We start from the raw sequence: 22,291 nt of genomic DNA, 5'->3' as shown, positions 1-22,291 counted from the left end.
TGCCGTAATGACGGGTGCACACCTGTAGCCACCCATCATTACGGGGCCTCATGCACACGACCATAAAAACACCCGTTATCACGGGTCGTAATTACGACCCGAAATAGCGGGCCCATAGACTTCTGTTAGCCACGGGTACCTTCCCGTTTTCTCACGGGAAGGTGCCCGTGCCGTTAAAAAGATAGAACATGTTCTATTTTTTTATTTTACGGGCCGTGCTCGTAATTACGACTCGTAAGTACGAGCACGGCCGGCCGGCCACGGGCAGCTGGCCGCTTTTGCGAACCGTGCTGTCATTATAATTATAGCAGCACGGCCCGTAAAATAGAACATGTTCTATTTTTTTAACGGCACGGGCACCTTCCCGTGAGAATACGGAAAGGTACCCGTGGGTAACAGAAGTCTATGAGCCCGTTATTGCGGGTCGTAATTACGACCCGCAATAACGGGTGTTTTTACGGTCGTGTGCATGATGGGAGCACGGCTCGGAAAAACGAACGGCTGCCCGTGCTCATCTCCTGAAATAATCTGTGCTGCCTTAAACTCTGTGGACAGGTCAGGATCCTGTTTCTTTTAAATGCTGCTAGGGAACCCGCTCGATCCACTATATAAGGCTACGCTACAGTGCAGCATTTAAAAGAAACAGGATCCTGACCTGTCCACAGAGTTTAAGGCAGCACAGAGTATTTCAGGAGATGAGCGTGCAGATTCAGTGCTGTTGTGAACTCTGCTCTTACCATTACGTAGCTCTCAGTCTGTTATCTCTCCTCCACTCCTGTCCTCAAGAACACCTTCACATGATTGGCAAGTCACCACGTAATGGTAAGAGCAGAGTTCACAGCAGCACAGAGTATTTCAGGAGATGAGCGTGCGGATCTTGTGCGTGGTGGTGACTTGCCAATCATGTGAACGTGTTATAGAGGACAGGAGTGGAGGAGATGTAACAGACTGAGCTACGTAATGGTAAGAACAGAGTTCACAGCAGCACAGAGTATTTCAGGAGAGGAGCGTGCAGATTCAGTGCTGCTGTGAACTCTGCTCTTACCATTACGTAGCTCAGTCTGTTACCTCTCCTCCACTCCTGTCCTCAATAACACCTTCACGTGATTGGCAAGTCACCACCCCGCACAAGATCCGCACGCTCATCTCCTGAAATACTCTGTGCTGCTGTGAACTCTGCTCTTACCATTACGTGGTGACTTGCCAATCATGTGAAGGTGTTCTGGAGGACAGGAGTGGAGGAGAGGTAACAGACTGAGAGCTACGTAATGGTAAGAGCAGAGTTCGCAGCAGCACTGAATCTGCACGCTCATCTCCTGAAATACTCTGTGCTGCCTTAAACTCTATGGACAGGTCAGGATCCTGTTTCTTTTAAATGCTGCACTGTAGCGCAGCCGTATATAGTGGATCGAGCGGGTTCCCCAGCAGCATTTAAAAGAAACCGTGTTTGTGTATGTGTGTGTTTGGGTATGTGACTTTGTCTGTTTTTGTTTTTATATGTGTGTGTGTATATATGGGTGTGTTTGTGTATATGTGTTTTGTGTATATGTTTGTGTATATATGGGTTTATTTGTGTATATGTTTGTGTGTAGATGTTTGTGTGTGTTTTTGTATATGTGTATATGTGTGTATATGGGTGTGTGTTTGTGTGTATATATGGGTGTGTTTGTGTATATGTGTTTGTGTATATGTGTGTTTGGGTATGTGTGTTTTTGTTTGTATATGTGTTTGTGTATATGTGTTCGTGTATGTGTGTATAACTGTGTGTGTGTGTGTTTGGATATGTGTGTTTTTGTTTGTATATGTGTGAGTTCGTGTATATGTGTGTGTTTGTCTGTTTATGTGTGTGTATATCTTGTTGTGTTTGTGTATATATGTGTGTGTCTGTGTATGGTTGTTTGTTTGTGTGTGCGTGTATATATGTGTGTAGGTGAGTAGAAGTATTGGTATTGTTCACATTGATAACTGTTTTTTTATGTTGTTGCAGATTTTGATGTACCGATTGGACTACATCTACGATTCGTTGGACTACTGCGTAGATCTGCGTTTTTTCAAATTTTAATAAAATGGTTAACGAGGGTTTTGTTGGGGATTTCTTATTTCAATAAAAAAGAATTGTCTTTGTGTTTTTTTTTTCAAACTTTATTAGTGCCTAGATAATGGCAGTTGGCTGATTGACAGCGTCCATTATTAAGGCTTTACTTAGTGTTAGCCGGTGCAGAGGCTAGCACTAACCACCCATTATTACCCCGGTACCCACCACCACCAGGGGTGCCGGGAAGAGCTTGGTACGATCCAGTACCCAACCATCTGTTGTGATGGTCGGGTACTGGGGCGGCCGTAGGCTGGTATTATGAGGCTGGGAAGGGCCAAAATCAGTGGACCTTCCCACCCTTGTAATGCTAGGCTGCTGCTGCTGTGTTGTATCGGGCTGGTTATAAAAATGGGGGGGACCCCCACGTCGTTTTTTTTTGGAATTTAACAAATTTAGCAATAGACGGGTCCCCCACATTTTTAATAACCAGCCATATACAAGGCCGCAGCAGTCTGGCATTACATGGGTGGGAAGGGCCACTGGTTTTGTCCATTCCCAGGCTAATAACACTGTGTTGTATGTGGCTGGTTATGATAAATTGGGTGGAACCCCATGTCTTTTTTAAAAAAAAAATGTAAATAAATAAATAATTTAAAAAAATGACGTGGGGTCCCCCCCCCACTTTTATAACCAGCCAGATACAACACAGCAGCAGCAGCCTAGCATTACAAGGGTGGGAAGGTCCACTGTTTTTGGCCCTTCCCAGCCTCATAATACCAGCCTGCGGCCGCCCCAGGGCCCGACCATCACAACAGATGGTCGGGTACTGGATCGTACCTGGCTCTTCCCGGCACCCCTGGTGGTTTTGGGTACCGGGGTAATAATGGTGGTTAGTGTTAGCCTCTGCACCGGCTAACACTAAGCCTCGCATTAGTAATGGATGTTGTCACTCAGACAGCGGCCATTACTAAAGTGGTAATAATAAAATTTGAAAAGAAAAAGACAAAGATATAGATAAAATATTTTATTGAAATAAAGCACCCCCAACACAACCCTCATTAACCATTTTATTGTAGAAAAAAAACCGTCATCGAAGTAGTCCTCGAAACCGACGTAGTCCAAACACCAAACCTGTAAAAAAAATAAAATAATGAAATAAAACATGTTGTAGGCTTAGATTCAGTTTAATGTGTGATACTGACTGTTATACCATGTATAGAAGCCTGCCGCGAAGTTGACTTAGATACAGGGCGCCAGCAGACAGTATCATACATGGCCATACATACATATATACATGCAAACTATCATACATACATGCATACACACACACATGAAAACATACATACATACAAACAAACATGCAAAGATACATACATACATATATACAAGCATGCACAAATATACATGCAAACATAAATACATGCAAACATAATTAAATACATGCACATATATAAACATACATGCAAACATACATGCAAAAATAAAAACATGCAAACATACATACATGCACATATATACATACATACATGACAACATACATACAAACATACATGACAACATACATACATGCAAACATACATACATGCAAACATACATACACACATGCAAACATATATACATGCAAATATACATACAAACATGCACATGTATACATACATGCCAACATACATGCAAACATACATGCACATATATACATACATACATGACAACATACATACATGCAAATATACATACATACACACATGCACATATATACATACCAACATACATGCACATATATACATACATGACAACATACATACATACATGACAACATACATACATATATATATATATATACACACATGCAAATATACATACATTCATGCAAACATACATGCAAACATACATACATACATACAAATATACATACACACATGCACATATATACATACATGACAACATACATACATACATACATACATGACAACATACATGCAAAAATACATACATGCAAATATATACATGCAAATATACATACAAACATGCACATATATACATACATGCCAACATACATGCAAACATACATGCACATATATATATATACATACATACATACATACATACATGCCAACATACATACATGCCAAAAAATAATAATAATACGTTCATACTTACTTTCCTCCAGTCCGGCCTCCAGCGATGACGTTTCATTCATGTCGCCGCTGCAGCCTGTGATTGGCTGCAGAGGCGGTCACGTGGGATGAAGCGTCATCCTGACGTGCGTGACCGCCACTACAGCCTGTGATTGGCTGCAGCGGCGAAAGGGATGAAACGTCATCGCTGGAGGCCGGACAGGAGGAAAGTAAGTACGAACGTATAATTTTTATTTTTTTATTACATTTAAATGGTATTTTCCGCGCGCCGAGCATGTACTGTGAAGGTTGCTGAAAGAGTTAGTGCAGCCCATTAACTCTATCAGCACCCTGGACAGTAGCATGCTCGGCGCACGTAAGTGACAGGTTCGGTCAGAACTAGTTCGGTCCGAACCGAACTTTTTTGTGAAATTCGGCGAACTAGCCGAACCGAACTTTTGATAAGTTCGCTCATCTCTATCAATAGCTATAAGGAAAATAGAAAAACTAGTGGATATATGTATATACAGTATTATCACCAGTTTTGCTATGGTCAGTGAGAAAGATGCTTATCTTGGTAAGACAATACAATTTAATTATGTCATTGATTCCTTCCTTACATGTGATGATCAAAGGACAACATTAATTTTATTACTATAGATATGGAAAAAAAAGTGTAGGTTAAAGACTGTCAGGATAATGATAAAGTCTCCCTACTCTTTGTAAACAAACTGTAATTAGGGTTTACATCAAGTTATTGCGTGTTAATTGGCAAAGCAACTATATGTACTTTAATTTTGCAATTTGTACTATATTTAAACTATATGTTCCTTAGAACTATGGTGTCAGGATTTTAACCCTGGAAACTTCTGTGTCCAAGGCAGTAGCTTTTCTTATTGAGCCATCTGAAATTTTGAACAGCTCCACTGCTGAATCTATTGTCCAGCTTCTCTTGATTTCTGCCTCTCTGGATATCTTCCAGATATCCCAATTGACATATTTTTCAAGTTAGTTAAGCCTGATTTGGAACTAATGCCGAATACTGGGCTGTCTCACAATCTCAATTATACTCAAAGACAAGCTTTTAAACAGCTTCGCGATCTTAAAGAGATTGTAATAAAACCTGTAGATAAGGGGGGTAATGTTGTGATCTGGCCAGCACAGATGTATGAAGGTGAGGCTTTTTTGGCAGTTGAATATGTCACACTGTTATCACCGTTTATCTTCTGATCCCACTCTGCCTTTTAAAAGAGAACTTGACAGTTTACCACAAAGAGCTGTTGATGAGCGGATAATCAGTTCTAAACCTAGAGAGGGTTTGGTAGTTGATTTCCCAATTGTACTGACCTTATATCTGTTACTTAAGGTCCACAAGAATTCCACCAATCCCCCAGGCTGTCTGATCGTCTCGGTCATCGGTGGCCTCTGCAAAAACATCCGCAGATTTGTTTACTTTTTACTCCAGAAATGTGTGGAGACGTTGTTATGTGCTGAGATGTCTTGATGGTTTACATCTTGATGATGATATGCTTTTAGTCACATGTGACGTGGAGTCCCTGTACACGTCTATCTGTCATGACCATGGGGTATGGGCGTCTAAATATTTTTGACGTATGACCAACTACGATTCTGACCTCATTCTCTTTTGGATTTTTCCCTTACACATAATTTTTTCACATTTAAGGACCGGTTCTTCCTGCAGCTCCAGGGCATGGCAATGGGGGTGACATGGGCTCCCCCTATGCCAACCTGTTCCTGGGGCTGTGGGAGAGAGAGATAGTCCAAAATGTCTCTGGTCATGACGCCGTAATCCAATGGTCAAGATACATAGATGATATTCTGTTTATTTGGCAGGGCTCCACAGAACATTTAGAGTCTTTTTTGTCTTCTCTTAATATCAATGACGTGAACATCAGACTTACGTGGAAGTATAGTAGGTCATCTGTGGAATCTTTGGATGTTTTGATCTCTAAGAATTAGGATGGTGTTGTCTCCACAGACATTTTTAGAAAAGAAACCACGACCAATACACTACTCCATGCCACTTCATTCCATTACCCGAAAGTCAAGAAGGCCATAACAACTTTTTAAGGGCCCGGCGTATCTGCTCCAATTTAAGCAGCTTCGAGCATCAAGCATCTGACATGTCAGTACGGTTTAGTGATCGTGGATTTAACCAGAGAGATATTAGACGGGGGTACTTGAGAGCCAAATATTCTTCTCGTGAGGGACTGTTGGTGAGTAAGCTGAAACAAAAACAAATGTTTGATCAGAATGTTAGGTTTATCACTACATTTAATTCCCAATGGGTAGAAATTTGTAAAATCTTGCAAAAGCTTTGGAATGTACTCCTCACTGATCAAGATTTATCCAGTAGTTTGCCTCAAAATCCCTCCATTACTTGGAGGAGATCCAAGAATTTGCGTGATTTCTTGACCTCTAGTCATTATATCTCTAAAATCCAGACCAACCCATTTGGCAGTTGTGGTCCTCCATAGGGATTATTTAATTGTGGTAGTTGTGCCGCATGTAAATACATCTTGCGTTTGTTTTCTTTCCACAACTCTAGAAGGGACAGGGACTATAAAATCGTGTTTAACATTAGGTGCAAAACTGAAGCTGTAATTTATTTTGCCACATGTCCTTGTGACCTAATTTTATATTGGGATGACTAGTAGATCTCTGAAGACACGAGTTCTTGAACATGTGAGCAGGATTCAAACAGCTATTAATGCAAAGGAGCTAGACCAACTTCAACCTATCCCTCGTCATTTTCGTCAACATCATTCTTGCGACCCTAGAGGCCTAAGGGTTCGGGGTATTGATAGGGTGAGTTTGGGATGTAGGGGTGGTGATCTCCGAAAGCTTTATTGAAAAGGGAAATTAAATGGATCAGATTAATACCACCACACCTTTTGGCCTGAATGAGGCCACAAGCTTCAAACCCTTTCTTTAATAGTCACAACCTCTGCACATTTTATTTTGTTTTTATGAAAAAAAAAGGGGGGTTTTCCTTTGTAGATTTATTTCTAATCTATGTTCCTTATATTTCAGTTTTGCTGGTTATACCATAGTGATGATGATATCTACTGAATACTATTTTCCACATATAGTATTGGTACTACTTATTATAAAATGAGACCATCATCGGATCTTCCTTGAAGATTTTTGTGGGGTGGAATTGTATTACATAATGTCTGACCATGTATGGCATTAATATATTTTTATTTTTATTATTACTATTTATTAATTATGGATTATGTATTTATTTATTTATTTTCTTTGTTTTATTATCATTTATTTTATATTATATTTTTCTATCAATTGTATCCATTATGCCCTGTCCTTATAGCACTATACACGATTTTCTTGCACATTAATTCACTTTTTTGTCATATATATATATATATATATACACAAAAGTTTGATCAAGCCCCCAGGGCGTCCAATTGTTTCGGGCAGGGGCTCTTTATTGAACAACATAGCCATCTTTGTTGATAGGACACTTCGAGATTATGCCATCAACACTAGATCATATATTAGGGACACCTCTGACTTCATCACTAAATTAAAACAAGTGACACCACCTCAGGGAGCATTTTTAGTCTCCTTCAATGTGGTGTCCCTCTATACCTCCATTCAACACCATAGAGGCATAGAAGTGGCTAGGCGTAGACTTGTTACATCTACATATAGTGCACCATATTGTGAACTGATTATCTCTATATTGGATTTGATTCTCACTTCAAATTATTTTTCTTTTGACAACAAATTTTATTTGCAGGAGAAAGGTACAGCCATGGGCTCCAACATGGCGCCTACCTATGCTAACATTTTGTGGACATGATTGAGGAGATGTCGATCTATGTATCCCACCATTTCGCTCATGTTTTGAGATGGTGGCGGTACATAGATGACATCTTCCTCATCTGGACGGATACAGCAGAATCGTTACGTGATTTTCATTCTTTTTTGAATCACATAGACCCAGATATTCAGTTCACTATTACATATTCTAACACCACTATTCAATTTTTGGATGTTTTGGTGGACATTACAGACAATGCATTTCAAACCAGTCTCTACATGTAACAGACTGATCACAACACGTTACTTAGATTTGACAGTTGCCATCCTAAAAAAATGGTATGGTCTCTTCCACACAGCCAAATGCTTAGAGCTACACGTATTGTCGATGATGGAGTCAAACTAGATCAAACATTAGATCAGATGGTGGTTAATTTTTCACAAAGAGGTTATCCCAGGAAATTATTACGTACGTGTAGGGACAAGATTGCATCTTCTTCCAACGCTGGTACCTTCGCTGAAACAAAATCTTCCAAACAACATGAACGTATTCCATTTGTTGCCACATATAACGATTTAAGTGGAGAGGTGTAGAAAATTGTTAATAAACATTGGGGCATCATACAAAATAGCTACAAACATATTGGGCCATTCAAGAACAAACCTCTTATGTCATACAGATGTCCACAAAATTCACGGGACAAATTGGTTAATAACATAGGTGGGAAAACATGTGTGACAGGCCAACAAACATTCCTCAGACCTAGAAAAATGGGCAATTTCCCTTGCCTGCAATGTGTTAATTGTCGGTTCATGTGCATCCTGTTACTCACAAACAACATAAAATCAAACAATTTCTTACTTGTGATACTGGGTGGGTTATATATGTTCTTTGGTGTCCTTGTTTACTGCTTTATGTGGGTGAACCACTTGCGACTTTAAAATCCGTTTTAACAACCATAGGCAATCCATTCGCAAAAAGAGACGTGATTTGCCAGTGGCAAAACACTTCTGTGATTTAGGGCACTCAGAGAAGGATTTGAAATTTATGATCTATGAACACATTCCCATTCCTTACAGGGGGGGAGATAGACACAGACTTTTACATAAATGTGAACTTAAATGGATACATTTATTGGGTTCCTTACATCCTAGGGACCTTAATATCGAATTTAATGTGGCAAGATTGAATTAATTAACACATGGCTTTTGCAATGTTGGGTGCCCATGCAGTGTCCTCCTTATTGAATGTTTTTATACACGCATGCATGTAATAGCATGCGATATGTGATACATGTTATACAACAAAAATGTCATATTTATTGTGACAATCTTGTTGAATAATGTTTTATTTATATAAATTATTAATGTTTTTCAGATAACCATTGTAACATCGTGACAACTCACCAGCTCTACATGTACCGGGATATAATGATACACATCCACATCTGCACGACTAATCCTGCTAGTCCAGTAGTACATAATCAGATGTATATATATATATATAAAAAAATTGTTTGACCATCTTGATTATATGAGTTCCGTTTCTTACCCCAAGGGGACTACTAATATCATAAATGTAGCACTGTTATGTTGTACAGTGCTCTGTCTCAGATATTAGGTCATCATCATTTAAATATCAGTCCTGGATTGCAGTCTGGCAGATTCAGATGCGAGTTGAGACACCTCATTTCTACTTCCTGTATTGCTTGCTGTGTGGAACTCACTAACTGGCTTGAGTGTCAATTGTTGCTATGCAACTGCAGTCTTCATTCTTCTTTATGAGAGCATGCGCAGTAGAAGGGTGAGGACTCTAATGAGCTTGTGGATTCAACAGGTGGAACAGACGTGCCTCTCCTTTCACTAATTTACATACACCAGCCCGGACTGGTGAGTGGTCGGATGTTCTCCACCCACACACATATTGTTGCATTTTCAATTTCATCACAATCATACAGATTTTGCATGTTTTCATGTTTTTGTAATTTTGTATTCGCTGTTGTCAACACTGGCAACTGATCACTAGAAATCTTTTTAACCCCTTAATGACCAGCCTATTTTAGACCTTAATGACCAAGCCATTTTTTAAGTTTTTCCATCGTCGCATTCCAAGAGCTATAACGTTTTTATTTTTGCGTCGACATAGCTGTATAAGGTCTTGTTTTTTGCGGGACAGGTTGCATTTTTTAATAGCACCATTTTGAGGTACATATTATTTATTGATTAACTTTTATTAACTTTTATTTGGGGGGAAATAGAAAAAAACCTGACATTTCGCCACTCTTTTTCGCGTCTTAAATCTATGCCGTTTACCATGTGGTATAAATAACACAATATGTTTATTCAGCGGGTTGTTACGATTGCAACGATACCAAATTTGTATAGTTTTTGTATGTTTTACTACTTTTACACAGTAAAAACGCTTTTTTTTCAAAACTATTTGTTTTTGTGTCTCCATATTTGAGGAGCCGTAACGTTTTTATTTTTTCGCCGATGCGGTTGTATGAGGGCTTTTTTTTTGCGGGAAGACTTGTCGTTTTTATTGGTACCATTTTTGAGTAGATGCGACTTTTGATCACTTTTTATCACATTTTTTTAAAGTCAGTATTCACAGAAAACAGCAATTTTTCCATAGTTTTTTATTACATTTTTTACGGCGTTCACTGTGCGGGTTAAATAATGTAATAGATTTATAGTCGGGGTCGTTACGGATGCGGCGATACCAAATATGTGTAACTTTTTAACTTTATTTTGTTTTTTTAATAGCAAAGCATTTTGTAAGGGGAAAAGCTGGGTTTTTCATTTTTTTTCACATTTTTTTTTAAATTAACTTTATTAAACTTTTTTTTCACTTTTTTACTAGTCCCACTAGGGGACTATAATATGCGATTCTGCGATCGCATTTATAATACACTGCAATACTTTTGTATTGCAGTGTATTACTGCCTGTCCGTTTAAATCGGACAGGCATCTGCTAGGTCATGCCTGCGGCATGATCTAGCAGGCATTCGCTCCAGGCAGACCTGGGGGCCTTTATTAGACCCCCGGCTGCCATTAGAGACACAGACACTCGGCGATCGTATCGCCGGGTATCGGTGGGAGAGAGAGGGAGCTCCCTCCCTCTCTCCAAAACAACTCAGATGCGGTGCTCGCTATTGAGCACCGCATCTGAGGGGTTAAACGGGTGAGATCGATACTAGAAAAAACTAAATAAATAAATATATATACACAATGGAAAAGCAGCAGCACTCACAATGCAATTCCAAGATGGTCTCAGGTGCAAGCAGGTAATCCCGATCCAGGGTATATAGATCAATATTGAAGAAAATCCCACAGCACTCCGTGTTAGTGAAAAAAATGGTAGTTTATTAAGCCAGCACAAGCTACGTTTCCGTCCTGCTATAGGACCTTTATCAAGCATAGTGATACAAGCAATGTGTGAACCATATATAGTGAGTGTCTCATTAGCATAATGAGTAAACATTAAGACAGTATATATAACAAAACCATACTGATATACATTCAAAACCGACACTTTTAACTAGTTAGTGACCGGCCCATCGTGTTTCTACGTCGCGGCATCGGAATAAGTAAACAGAGCAGGGAGCTGTCAAATCTCCCTGCTCTCAGCTGCCAGAGGCAGCTGAGGGCTGGGAGCGTCCATGCTCTGCCGGGTTAGATCAATATTAGTATCGATCTCACCCGTTTAACCCATCAGATGCGGTGCTCAATAGCGAGCACCGCATCTGAGTGGTTTTGGAGAGAGGGAGGGAGCTCCCTCTCTCTCCCACCGACACCCGGCGATACGATCGCCGAGTGTCTGTGTCTCCAATGGCAGCCGGGGGCCTAATAAAGGCCCCCAGGTCTGCCAGTAATGAATGCCTGCTAGATCATGCCGGAGGCATGACCTAGCAGATGCCTGTCCGTTTTAAACGGACAGGCAATAATACACTGCAATACAAAAGTATTGCAGTGTATTATAATAGCGATCACAGAATCGCATAGTGAAGTCCCCTAGTGGGACTAGTAAAAAAGTTAAAAAAAAAGTTTAATAAAGTTCATTAAAAAAAAAATTGAAAAAAAAAATGAAAAACCCACTTTTTCCCCTTACAAACTGCTTTAGTATTAAAAAAACAAAATAAAGTAAAAAAGTTACACATATTTGGTATTGCCGCGTCCGTAACGACCCCGACTGTAAATCTATTACATTATTTAACCTTATTACCTTATCACATTATTTCTGTGAATCCTGACTTTAAAAAAATGTGATTAAAAAGTGATCAAAAGGTCGCATCTACTCCAAAATGGTACCAATAAAAAAAAGCACTCGTACAACCGCATCGGCGAAAAAAATAAAAACGTTACGGCTCTTCAAATATGGAGACACAAAAACAAATAATTTTGAAAAAAATTTGTTTTTACTGTGTAAAAGTAGTAAAACATACAAAAACTATACAAATTTGATATAGTTGCAATCGTAACAACCCGCTGAATAAAGTTATTGTGTTATTTATATTACACGGTAAACGGCGTAGATTTAGGACGCAAAAAAGAGTGGTGAAATTTCAGTTTTTTTTCTATCCCCCCCCAAAAAAGTTAATAAAAGTTAATCAATAAATAATATGTACCTCAAAATTGTGTTATTAAAAAATACAACTTGTCCCGCAAAAAACAAGACCTTATACAGCTATGTCGACACAAAAATAAAAGAGTTATAGCTCTTGGAATGCGACGATTGAAAAACGTAAAAAATAGCTTGGTCATTAAGGTCTAAAATAGGCTGGTCATTAAGGGGTTAAAGATCTGTATCTGTGATTTTCGTTCTTTGTAGTTGATATCATGCTCCACTTTCTCTTTCTCACCTGTGTGCTTTATGCACAGACGCTTAATTGTGCATGCGCTGAGAGCACCGTATTCCGTAGTGCCTCAATGTTTGTTTGCATCACCATGGTGATGAGTGTCTGACATCATTTTGATGGGATGCTCTGTCACCAGCAGACACATGGCATTTCCGGCGATGCGGTGCTCATCATCATGTGTATTACGCGCCGATTTGAAGATCACCCACAGGTGAAAAACATTTCTGTGCTTCCAGCATTCTTATTTAAACCTCTGTTATTTTAGGACAGTCAGCCTCCTGACGAAGCCGGTCTCAGGCGAAACGCGCGTCGAGGCGTTTATTTTTTGTGCCACATCTAATTGACATGTCCATTTCCCTCCACCATGTCTTTAGGTATGGTTCTTTATTATTTTTTGGTGGTATACTCTTACCTATATTGATACTATTATATTTAGGTTTGTACTTTACATGTATTCACCATTTATTTTTTGCATACCTATAGATTTACATTTGGGCATTGGTCCCTTGTTGTTGTTCTTTAGCAACACATGTTTTTGCATTACATGGTGAGCTAGGATATGGTACATACTGTCTTAGATGGGTTGTTCCGTTTACCCTTGGGTATAATTACATCTATACCTTTCTGATGCTGCTCTTCGAATGTGACCTATTTTATTGTGTGTATATATTTTTTATATCATGTATTGTTGTTTATTATGTATTAATAAAGATTTATACTTTTTGACGATACGTGTCAGCTATATATTCTCATATTCATATTTGCGTGCTATGTCCCCTATGTTTTTTGGTTGCTCTCTGCATATCTTGCCTTAATTTCTAGATTGGGCTCACCCTTTTTCTCTATTACATAAGACTGGCCTCTTGCACTTCCTCCTTGCCAGACTATTGAGCTTTCTGCCTGTAGTCTAGTCCCTTCTGCCAAACTCTACAACTGTTGCTGCTTATTTGTGTACCAAACTTGAATTGTTTCCTGACCAGGTCTCTGCCTCATCCTTCAACCTGTTGCTGCTTATCTGTGTACCGAACATGGATTGTTTCCTGACCTAATCTCTGCCTTACGCTTCAACCGGTTGTGGCTTATCTGTGTACTGAGTTTGGATTGTTTTCTGACCATGTCTCTGCCTCAAGGTACAACCTATTGCTGCTTATCTGTGTACCAAACCTGAACAGTTACTTGACAACTCTTGCCATTATCACCGCCCTGTCCAATCGTTTCAGCCACTTGATTTCGAACATGCTTCAGACCTTGATATATGGTCAGTGTTGCTTATATTGCTCCGGCAGGACAGGCTGTTTAATTGCTCTACCTCATTTTCACAAAAAAAGTGTTTCCTTATTTTTATTTTAAAACCCCTCCTGAACTTAATATCGTTAAATGTATCTTTCAGACGAACCGTGTCTCTTCTCTCCTCTAAACTAAACATGTTTAGCTCTTTAAAGTGTAGCTAAATGTTTGACAAACTTCTGACATGTCATAGTGACATGTCAGAAGTTTGGATTGGTGGGGGTCCACCAATCGCTAGAACGATGTGTGAGCGTCAGCCGCTTCGTGTCTGTTCGGCTTTTTCCGGAAATAAATGTATCGGTGTATGGACTCAAAAGTCCATGAGCCCGTACTCCGATACATCGGCTTTCCGGAAAAAGCCCAACAGACACGAAGCAGTTGAGCGCTCAAACTGCTTAGTTCTAGCGATTGGTGGGGGTCTCAGTGCTCGGACCCAAACCAATCCAAACTTCTGACATGTCACTATGACATGTCAGAAGTTTGTCAAACATTTAGCTACACGTTAAGTCTTTTTCTATGTGTTCTGTTTTGAAGTCCATATATATTTTTTGTCACACTTCTCTGAATGAATTGAGTTAGGCCTCCTAAGCTGCACACAATAATTATGGTCAGGCCTTACTGATGATCTGCAAAGTAATAATATCAACTCCCTAAAATGCTAATAACAATGTTTCTCTACCATGCAGCATGTATTATCCTGGCTATCTTAACTGCTTTACCACACTACTTGCCAGTCTTCATATAATTTGTGATGTGTACTTTTCCTGCTGCCATGGAAATCTATTGCCATTTCTTAAAATGTGTACAATGCTTTTAGATTTTGGTTTTCTAGATGTATTATCTTACATTTTAAATAATTTAAAGAACAAAGTTTCAATCTATTGCTACAATCACTACATATCTGCTTTACTTCTTTAGTGATATCAACCCAGTACTGAACCTGAACCAGTACTGATCCCTGAGGTGCTCTAATAGTTTACCTTTATCTAACACCTTTTCTCTGGGTGAATATACTGTACATACAGTAGTTTGTAAGTTTGTAAAGTAGTACAAGGTGATAGATATGTGATTCACAAAAGATGCTTTCTAATGTAAGAGGCAAACTTGACTCAATAAGTAATGCAATGCAGATTTTTGTTATATCCTCTTTATAAAAACATGTAATATTTTGTCCTATATCTTTAGTGGCTATAATCCGACAGCAAATGTAGGTCATACAACAGCTTTTTAGTCATCCAGTGACCTCAGCTCCAACCGGACCCAGTATTGGTCAGTAGTCATATTCAGCTCCCTTCTCCTAAAATACTTAAATCTACATGGGGCTTAAATAAATTACACTGGCACCACTCCGCCCCCCTCAAATAATGGTATAATTTACTATATTTACTTACCAGTCCATCTCCGAGTACGGCACGTCCGCAAGGCAGAGCCCAGAACAATCCTCACTTCCTGGTTGCGTTCCAGGAGATCGTGGCCACCTGGAACGCAATCAATATACACACATGTGAAACCACATATATATATACCAGATACACAAGTCAGTCAGTCAATTTCAGCCATGAATAAGGACGCAGGAAGCGTCTGAAACGCGTAGGCTTCCTTCATTTCTGCAAACCTCTCCTCGCACTATAGGACATCACTTCGTTTGATCCTATTTTAAACATGATCAATTAAACTTGGAACAAGTTTCCTTTTTACCTACAGCAGCGCTGGATCCACCCTCCTTTGTTTTTCTATTGTCCATACATCGTGTGCCGACATGAGGATCCGTGCGGGGCCATTCGTGCAAATCTACGCAAAAGGTGAGCTGGAGGTTTCGTCTCCCCCTCTTTTTTCTAATACATATCCGGCTTGTACCTCACGTGCTCACCTACCATCAGGATCACATCTTCTCATCCAATAATAAATGCACCAAAATATCTGTCTGCGTATCACAGTGCCTAAGGAGAGTTACTTTTAATGTGTGTCATTTATAAGTAAAAGCAACAACGCAACTTTATTTCATATATAAATGCAGTGGCTAAACTTCTTATCCTTGGTTTTAATTCACTAAATATTCTCTTTACTTGGAGACACTATCTGTGTTAGAAAACACGTAATTTATAAACATGACCCATGAAGTACAATTAACAAGAGCCCAAATGGCCGCCAAGGTCTTTGGAAATACAGACAGCACTTCTATACATGACCATGACTTAGAAGATTTGTTTCACAACCTGGAGAAGCACATGGCACAACAAGCCAAAATCTGGTGGGACTTAACCACCCTTAACAATTATATATCCAAGAATATGATCCCTAGAGGTCTGAGAATAAGGAAAATACCCACTTTTAACTACTCAGAAGCCTTCAATCAAGAGTGGAATCAAACCCTGTCAGATTGCTCCATAAAACTTATGAAACTAATCACCAAACAAGAAGAAATCAAACTGATAGAATTGGAAGCCAAAATATCTGAGACTAAATCCAAGCTTGATGGTTTTCCCAGCTCACCAGATTTTGCACTTCTTAACACCCGCACCTCACAATATATCGATAAATTAGATCGAGCAATAGCTGAAACCAAAAAAACAAAATTCCAACGAGACACACGAGATTACAACTCTAACGAAGTCTATAATTGGAATAATAGAGATAGAAGCCGAACAAGACCAAAACCTATTCTAAAGCAGCTGAGCCAATACAAAAAACACAGAGACACCTTTAACAGAGTCAGCTTCTGCTCAACAGAACCGGATTCAATTGACGGATTTTCAGAAGATGACTTCACCAGGACTCGTGCTAAACCCAACTACAGACACGACAACATCCAATATACGTCAAAAAACGAAGAAGGAGGGGCGGTAGGAAACACAGACCGACTAGATCAGGTCCAAAGCCGTCACCTCCGATCCCGCAAATTCCAGTCTTAGATCTGAATGTCATCAACCTGTGATCTTTCACTCTTAGGGTATGTTCACACGGCCTATTTACGGACGTAATTCGGGCGTTTTGGCCCCGAATTACGTCTGAAAATAGCGCCTCAATAGCGCTGACAAACATCTGCCCATTGAAAGCAATGGGCAGACGTTTGTCTGTTCACACGAGGCGTATATTTACGCGCCGCTGTCAAATGACGGCGCGTAACTAGACGCCCGCGTCAAAGAAGTGACCTGTCACTTCTTTGGCCGTAATTGGAGCCGCTATTCATTGACTCCAATGAATAGCAGCGCTAATTACGGCCGTAATTGACGCGGCGTTCAAGCGCCTGCACATGCCGGTACGGCTGAAATTACGGGGATGTTTTCAGGCTGAAACATCCCCGTAATTTCAGCCGTTACGGACCCCCGCCGTGTGAACATACCCTTACACCAACACAAACTGAAGCACTCTCGTTAGGACTCAATTTTGCTCCAAACAATAATTTTGATCCTTTCAACACTCTCCTTGACATCAATAAATTCATTCGGAATCTCACCATTAGGAGGCATTTTCTCACATATGAACCTGAGACCTTGGGACAAGATAATACAGCACAATTATCTCCAAAAACAAACAGATTAATGGATTCTACTGAAAAATCACGAGAAGAATCTCAACAATCATTAACAAATTTTTCCTTCCAAGAGCAAAAAACTATTGTCTGTCTAGAAAGTCTGTGTACAGAAGATCCGGACATATCTATCAATAATTCTATAAATTTCCATACAACTAATCCGAAATTCTATCCTATAAAATCAAGGACGGAGTCCATGGACTGTTTTCAGACAACAGTTGAAAAAGAACTCCAAGAATTATCTGATAGACTCAAGGAAACCAAACATGAATTCAATCTTCCCCTCCGCCTAAAAAATGCCGTCAAATCATTCAAAAACAATAAAGAATTAATCATCAAAATGTCTGACAAGGGAGGTGGCACAGCCGTAATGAACAAAATCGATTACAAGAATTAAATTCTAGATCTTCTGTCAGATGAAAATACCTATAAACGACTAGACAATAACCCTACAGAAAAAATTCAAAATATAATGAAACAACTTCTAAATTAAGGCGTGAGAGGCTGCTTTATTAATCAAAAATAAGCAGAATACATCTTTATTGAACAACTAATCATGCCGATTTTTCATGCTCTTCCGAAGATACATAAAAATAAGCATCCTCCACCAATGCGACCTATTGTCTTAGGCATCGGCTCTCTCTTGGAAAAACTATCGGAGTGGCTAGATGCTCTGCTACAACCCTTAGCCCAACGAACACCGGGGTTTCTCAAAGACACAAGAGACTTTCTGGTCTCTTTTCAGAACAGAATCTGGAATAAAAATGATGTATGGCTCACATGTGATGTTGTCGCACTGTACACAATTATCCCCCACCAAGTTGCTCATGCTGCACTAAAACATCATTTAGCCACCCACAGTACTTACAGTAAAAACTTCCAAATCTACATCCTAGACATACCCATGTTCCTAATGACACACAATCACTTTCAGTTTGACGGAAAATTTTATCTACAGCTAAAAGGTGTATCAATGGGAGCAAAATTCTCCCCCTCCATAGCTAACTTAGTCATGGCATGGTGGGAGGAACACTCCATTTTTTTCGACTGACAACCCCTTCGGAGACCACATTGAATGGTATGGAAGATATATTGACGACCTTCTATTCATTTGGAGTGGAGACATCTCAAGTATCCCTACATTTGCAGAATTTCTGAATCATAATCTATACAATCTGCAATTTACTCATAGTTATGACAAAACCAACATCATATTTCTTGACTTAGAATTGAAAGGGAAGGAAGGGTCAATTATAGAAACCAAAACCTACCGAAAACCTATAACTGCTAATACGATACTACACGCTAGCAGCAACCACTCAAAAAAGACCATCATAGCCATCCCTGTTGGTGAAATGTATCGAGCCAAAAGAAACTGCAGCTCAAATGAACAATACACCACGGAACAAAAACAGATACAATCCAGACTACAGAATAGGGGATACCCTAACTGGTCACTCAATCGAGCAAACCACATCACCACCAAGATACCTAAAGCCAGCTTACTAAAACAATCTAACAAAAACAGAAAACTAGATTTAAATGTACCCATCTTAGTCCTACAACAGAGCAATCAGTTTTCTGAAATTAAACAAATCGTAACTAAATATTTACCTATCTTGATGGAAGACGACGGGCTACGCTCCATTCTCCAGGGGGCTGCAAAGTAGTAGCCCGGAAGGCACCCTCGCTTGGTAACATTCTCTCCCCTTCCCTCTTCACCTCGGACGAAGTCAAGACGACCTGGCTGGAAAGCAAAGGTTTCTATAGATGTGGACAACATCCTTGTAAAACATGTTCCTATGTTCATCCCACAAAAACCTTTTCGAATTCAAATAACTCTGACGTTTTCACAATACAAAACTATATCAATTGCAACACCATATCAGTTATTTACATAATTGAATGCATTGAATGTAATCTAAAATACGTCGGATGCACCAGTCGAAAATTCAAAACCAGAATTTTGGAACATTTAAGTTACATCAGAAACCCTAACATCAGCAATACCTCCAACGTGGCTAAACACTTAATCTTTTATCATAACAGAGTAACAAAATCATTAAAATGTCACGCGATAGAAAAAGTCCACACCCCCAAAAGAGGCGGTGACCTGCAACACAAGATCCATCAAAGAGAAGCATATTGGATCTACAGACTCAACACCCGAGTCCCTAATGGTCTTAACCTAAAAAAGGAACTGATGTTCCACTACTAAATAATTCCAATGGTATTTACTCCGCCAATAGTGGTCCCTCATCCTTTTACCAATTATACAAGACACTAAATCCGAGCATTTTTCACTAAGAATATTTCCTATCTCTAAACAGCAGGCATTCACCAAAACACCCGCTTATAGCTTTGGTTTAGATTTCTATCTCATAGATAATTAACAATTAAATGGATACTCAATTAAGTTTCTTCTCTGCCTCAACTGATCCATACTCATAGTGACAGGGTACACTATTTACATATTACCACTAGGGTCATTAATGATTATTGTCACTAAATTGATCTCCAAGCATTTCTTCGTTTTATCTTTCAAACTAACTATACATGTTCATCATACATACTTCTTACATGTATAAGTTTTTTAGCCCACCCATTTCTTATTTACTATCTATTTCTTTCTCACCTTTTACTTCTATCTGGCCTCAACCAATCAATATTATTGACGACTCAAACAAATAATCAATTGCTAATGTTTGTAGCAAAAAACTAAATTTCAATTTTACCATCAGTCTGGCTATTTTAGCATATAGCAATTTGTGTTTCCGCATATATAGAGAAACATATATATCTTCCATTTCTTTGAAACACAACTATTTCACATGTCTACTAATATAAAATACAATATACTCACCAATCGGTTCCAAGCAAGCTCAGGCCCCGTTCTCCAATGACCATATGCGGCTCTGCTTCCTGCCTTGCGCTCCACATGATCCACGTGATCTTGAAACGCAAACAGCAACACACATGAGAGACCGGAAGTGACCTCAGCTCCAACCGGACCCAGTATTGGTCAGTAGTCATATTCAGCTCCCTTCTCCTAAAATACTTAAATCTACATGGGGCTTAAATAAATTACACTGGCACCACTCCCCCCCCTCAAATAATGGTATCATTTACTATATTCACTTACCAGTCCATCTCCGAGTAAGGCACGTCCGCAAGGCAGAGCCCGGAACAATCCTCACTTCCTGGTTGCGTTCCAGGAGATCTTGGCCACCTGGAACGCAATCAATATACACACATGTGAAACCACATATACATACCAGACACACAAGTCAGTCAGTCAATTTCAGCCATGAATAAGGACGCAGGAAGCATCTGAAACGCGTAGGCTTCCTTCATTTCTGCAAACCTCTCCTCGCACTATAGGACATCACTTCGTTTGATCCTATTTTAAACATGATCAATTAAACTTGGAACAAGTTTCCTTTTTACCTACAGAAGCGCTGGATCCACCCTCCTTCGTTTTTCTATTGATCCCTGAGGTGCTCTAATAGTTTACCTTTACCTAACACCTTTTCTCTGGGTGAATATACTGTACATACAGTAGTTTGTCAGTTTGGAAAGTAGTACAAGGTGATAGATATGTGATTCACAAAAGATGCTTTCTAATGTAAGAGGCAAACTTGACTCAATAAGTAATGCAATGCAGATTTTTGTTATATCCTCTTTATAAAAACATGTAATATTTTGTCCTATATCTTTAGTGGCTATAATCTGACAGCAAATGAAGGTCATACAACAGCTTTTTAGTCATCCAGTGTCTTTAGACACATGTCCAGGTAAGGTGGAATTATTTGTTACACAAGAGTCTTACACAGTCAAGAAAGGTCTAGAGTTTCACAATCCAAACAGAGTAAATGACAGCTGGATCTCACCATTATGCCATTAGTCAGCCATTTATCCTTCCCACAATCTATTGCTTTAAGTGTTTGTTCTAGAATTAATAAAAAAAGAAATCAAACATAATGTAGTCCATGACAATCTCTTTCTAACAAAGTGAGAACCAGCCCTGTATCTTACATTGAGATCTCCCTTTTCATTGCTTCCATTCCTCTGGCTGGCAGCTCAGGGGGCATGTCTTTTCTGCTGCAGCTCCTCCCCCCTCGGTCATAACTTGTATAGGTAGATTGTTGTGTTTCACTGCCTCTGCCTCCTCTCTAGAAGAAGCTTTACAATGCCTTCCATTACATGTCTTTTTAGATGGAGAGCCCAGCCCTACACAACTCAAATAGAGGGAGAGCCGGCAGCTTACACACTGTGAGAGGAGAAGCAGGAGAAGGTAGAGCTCAATGCCGTATGTAAGCAATGCTGTATGCTGGCTCTCTCTCTCTCTTCATCTAAATAAACTGCTGGCTCTCCTGTGTGTTTCTTACTGTGTTAGTCTCCATCCACACTACTAGCTGTGTTCTGAATAAAAGATTCTTCTCTACTTCTTTACTGACAAGCAGGGAAGGCATTTTATATTGGCTGGTGGCACTAAGCATGTACATCCTCCCTCATTCAGCTCAGTAGGAGGACGTGCACATTAGTATACAGACTTAGCATTAGGGGGGCGCCATTATAATGAAGTAAAAGGAATATCTTGCAACTAGAGCTTTTTTGTGACATAATATAAATTACAAAACAAATGAATTTTTAA

At 39.5% G+C, this 22,291-nt stretch overlaps 1 long non-coding RNA gene across 1 annotated transcript; it reads left to right on the top strand.

Moving 5' to 3' along the window:
• Positions 1 to 9,797: 9,797 nt before the first annotated feature.
• LOC142741538 (uncharacterized) lies at positions 9,798 to 21,977 on the top strand. Its single transcript, XR_012881176.1, has 3 exons — positions 9,798 to 9,846; positions 21,357 to 21,431; positions 21,853 to 21,977. It is a non-coding gene; the product is annotated as an uncharacterized LOC142741538 (long non-coding RNA).
• The last annotated feature ends 314 nt before the right edge of the window (positions 21,978 to 22,291 follow it).

The sequence above is a fragment of the Rhinoderma darwinii genome, chromosome 2 (assembly GCF_050947455.1).
Source record: "Rhinoderma darwinii isolate aRhiDar2 chromosome 2, aRhiDar2.hap1, whole genome shotgun sequence".
Taxonomy (NCBI): Eukaryota; Metazoa; Chordata; class Amphibia; order Anura; family Rhinodermatidae; genus Rhinoderma; species Rhinoderma darwinii.
This window is presented reverse-complemented; position numbering and strand designations above follow the sequence as displayed.